Below are 4,320 nucleotides of genomic sequence, written 5' to 3' on the forward strand. Positions count from 1 at the left end.
GATACAGGCCATGGTTTTTGCAATCACTTGTTATGCATCAGAGAGTTGGACAATGACTAGGGAGGATAGAAGGAGAATTGATACCTTTGAGCTGTGGTGCTGGAGAAGAGTGTTGAACGTACAATGGACTGCCAAGAAAACAAACAGATTCATCGTAGAGAGGGTTAAACCAGGCTACTTCCTTGGAGGCAAGGATTCTGGGACTTCGTCTGACATACTTTGGACATGTTGCAAGGAGAGACAGGTCTTTGGAGAGGGACATCATGCTTGGTAGGGTAGAGGGACAGCGCAGGAGGGGAAGACCCTCTATGAGGTGGATTGATTTAGTGACTGGGGTAATCAGGATGGGTGTGTCAGAGGCAATGCGATTGGCACAGGATAGAGGAGGGTTTAGGGTTGTTGTATATAGGGTCGCTATGAGTCGCAAACGACTCGACGGCACATAACAACAACAATTTTATTTACAGAATTCAAATACAAGTTTGAACAAATTCTTTCCATTTCCCTCACACCCCCGCATCAAACTGTACAACCAAATGATTAATACCCCCTTCACCCTGCACATCCACATCCCTCTGCTTCCAGCCTCCTCCACCCCTCCTAGATCCTTACACTCCTTCTACAATAATGGTTGTATACAATATTTATCTTTATGTGATTGAGTTAGTTCACTCAGCACAATGCTCTCCAGTCCCTCCCAAGTTAGGTAATAATTTACAAAGTTATTGCTCCTGTGTGCTGCATAGTATTCCATTGTGTAAATGTACCATAATTTCTCAATCCATGCATTTGTGGTTGGACATTTGGGCTGCTTCCATGTTCTTGAGATGGTGAATAATGCTGCTATGAACACTGGTGTACAAGCCTCAGTTTGTGCCTCAGTTCTCATATTCTCAGGGTATATTCCACGTAGTGGAATAGCTGGGTCATATGGAAGATCTGTGTTCAGCTTTTTGAGGAAGCGCCAAACTGCCTTCCAGAATGGTTACACCATTTTACAATCCCACCAACAAAGTATGAGTTCCTTTCTCTCCACATCCTCTCCAGCATCTATTACTTGCTGCCCTGTTAAACTTTGCCACTCTTACTGGAGTGAGATGGTACCTCATTGTGGTTTTGATTTGCATCACTCTTATTGTCAGTGATTTGGAGCATTTCTTCGTGTGTCTATTTGCCATTCAAATATCTTCCTCTGTGAAAATTCTTCCCATGTCTTTTGCTCATTTTGTAATTGGGTTATCAGTCTTTTTCTTGTGGAGGCCCAGGAGTATTCTGTAAACTTTTGTTATAAGACTCTTGTCTGAGATGGAATTACCAAATGTTTGTTTCCAATCTGTAGGTTTTCTTTTCACCCTGGTAGAATAAGTTATTTATGTGCATAGAGACTTAATCTTCAGAAGGTCCCATGCATCAATTTTATTCTCTTTAGTTTGTGCATTTCTGCTTGTATTTGGCAGTCTCTTTATACCTTGGACTAGCGCTTCTAAGCTTGATCCCAGTTTGTCTCTTAAGTATGTTATGGTTTTGGACTTTACTTCCAGGTCTCTGATCCACCTTGAGTTGATTTTTGTGTATGGGGTGAGATGTGGATCCTGTTTCGGCTTTCTGCAGGTGGAAGTCCAATTGTGCCAGCACCATTTTTTAAAGAGGTCATCATTTTCCCCACTTGATAGCTTTGATTTCCTTGTTGAATATCAGTTGACTGTAGATAGCTGGGTCTTTTTCTGGGTTCTCAATTCTGTTCCATTGGTCGATGTGTCTGTCATTGTACCAGTACCATGCTGTTTTGGTTACCACTGCTGTATAGTAGGTTTTGAGGTCAGGGAATACTATAACTCCAACCTCATTTTTGTTTCTCAGAAGTGTTTTGCTTATTTGGGATCTCTTGTCTCTCCGTATAAATTTGATAATGCCCCTTTCAATCTCCTTGAAAAATTAATTTGGTATATGGATTGGTATTGCATTGAGCATATAGATTGCTTTTGGTAGGATTGTCATTTTCACCATATTGAGTCTTCCTATCCATGAACACAGGACATTTTTCCATTTATTTAGTTCTTTTATTGTGTCTTTCAGAAATGCTCTATAGTTTTCTTTGTATAGGTGTCTTGTATCTCTAGTTATGTTCACTCCCAAGTATCTCAATTTGTGCTTGGCTATTATAAATGATATTGCTTTCTTTATTTCCCTCTCTGAGTTCCCTTTGTTATTGTAGAGAAAATCCTATTGATTTTTGGATATTGATCTTATATCCTGCCACTCTAATATATTGACCTATTAACTCTAATGTTGGTTTTGGGGTGTTTTATTATTATTATTATTTGTGTGTGTGTGTGTGTGTGTGTGTGTGTGTGTGTGTGTGTGCCGTCAAATCAGATCTGACTGGTACAGGAGGAGATTGTCCCTCCTTCCCCGGCAGAGCATCTGGTGGATTTGAACCGTGCACCTTTGGGATTGCAATGCAGCTTCTTGCCACTAGGCCACCAGAGCTCCCCTAACTCTAACAGGTTTTTTGTTGAGTCATTGGAATTTTCTGTGTATACTATCTTATCATCTGCGTATAGCGACAATTTAATCATTTCTTTGCCAATTTGGATGCCTTTTATTTCCTTCTTTTGTCGTATTGCCCTAGCAAGCACTTCCAATACAATACTGAAAAGGAGTGGTGACAGTGGACATTCTTTTCTGGTCCTTGTTTGCAAGGAAAAGGTTTTTAATCTTTCTCCATTGAGAATGATATTGGCTATTGGTTTTCATATATACTTTTCACTATGTTGAGGAAATTCCCTTCTATTCCAATTTTGCTCAGTGTCTTTATTAGGGAGCATTGTTGGATTTTGTCAAATGCCTTTTCTGCATCAATTGCTAGGATCATACGGTTCCAGTTATTTACTTTGTTACAGTGAATTACGCTGATTGTTTTTCTTACGTTGAAACATCCCTGAACACCCTAAATACCCACTTGGTCATGGTGAATTCTTTTTTAATGTGTTTTTGGATTCTATTGGCTAGGATTTTGTTAAGGATTTTTGCATCTATATTCATCAGAGATATTGGTCTGTAGTATTCTTTCCTGGTAGTATCTTTACCTGGTTTGGGTATTAGGGTAATGCTTGCTTCATGAAATGACTCTGGAAGTGTTCCTACTTTTTCAATTTTTTGAAATAATTTTAGTAAAATGGGTGCTAAATCCTCTCTGAATGTTTGGTAGAATTCAACTGTGAAGCCATCTGGTCCAGAGCTTTTCTTATGGGGAAGTCTTTTTATGACCTTTTCAATTTCTTCTCTTGTGATGGGTCTGTTCAAGTGATCTATACCCGCCCTTGTCAGTCTGGGCTGGGGCTATGTTTCAAGGAATTTGTCCATTTCCTCTAGGTTTTCAAATTTAGCAGAGTACAGTTTTTCATAGTATTCTGATATTATTAATTAAATTACCTCTGGTTCTGTTGTGATGTCACCTCTGTAATTTCTTAATTGAGTTATCTGTGTCTTTTCTTTTTTTTCTTTTGTTAAATTTTCCAGTGGTTTGTCAATTTTATTGTCCCTTTCAAAAAACCAGCTCCTGGTCTTATTGATGGTTTCAACTGTTTTTCTGTTTTCTATCTCATTGATTTCAGCGCTTGTCCTTACAATTTCTTTTCTTTTAGAGGCTGTAGGATTAGATTGTTGGTCTTTTTCTATTTGCTGAAGGTGTTGAGTTTTATCATTGATTCTTCTTCTTTCTTCCTTTTCTATGTGTATGCGTATTGCTATGAACTGCCCTCTGAGGATTGCCTTAGCTGTGTCCCAGAGGTTTTGATAAGTTGTATTTTCATTATCATTTGTTTCAAGGAACTTTTTTATTTTATTCTTTATTTCTTTTATAACCCAATTATGTTTTAGCAGAGAATTGTTTAGTTTCCACATGGGTGGTTTTGTAAGCTTTACTCTATTGTGGTTAATTTCTAGTTTTATGGCATTGTGGTCTGAGAAAATACTTTGTATTATTTCCATGTTTTTTAATTTGCTGAGGCTTGCTTTGTGACCTAATATATGATCAATTCTGGAGAATGTACCATGTGCACTTGAGAAGAAAGTGAATTGAGTTTTAGTTGGGTGCAGTTCCCTAAATATATCCACAAGGTCGAGTTTGCTGATTGTATAGTTTAGATCTTTTGCATCTTTGTTGAGTTTTTGAGTTGACCTATCCTTTTGTGATAATGGTGTATTGAAATCTCCTACCACTATTGTTGTGCTGTCTATTTCTCTCATCAATTCTGTTAACTGCTGTTTTATGTATTTTGAAGTTCTCTCATTTGGTGCATAAATGTTGACCAAGGT

This window comes from Elephantulus edwardii, unplaced genomic scaffold (genome assembly GCF_000299155.1).
Source record: "Elephantulus edwardii isolate Elephantulus edwardi_28Jun2011 unplaced genomic scaffold, EleEdw1.0 scaffold00178, whole genome shotgun sequence".
In the NCBI taxonomy this organism is placed as follows: Eukaryota; Metazoa; Chordata; class Mammalia; order Macroscelidea; family Macroscelididae; genus Elephantulus; species Elephantulus edwardii.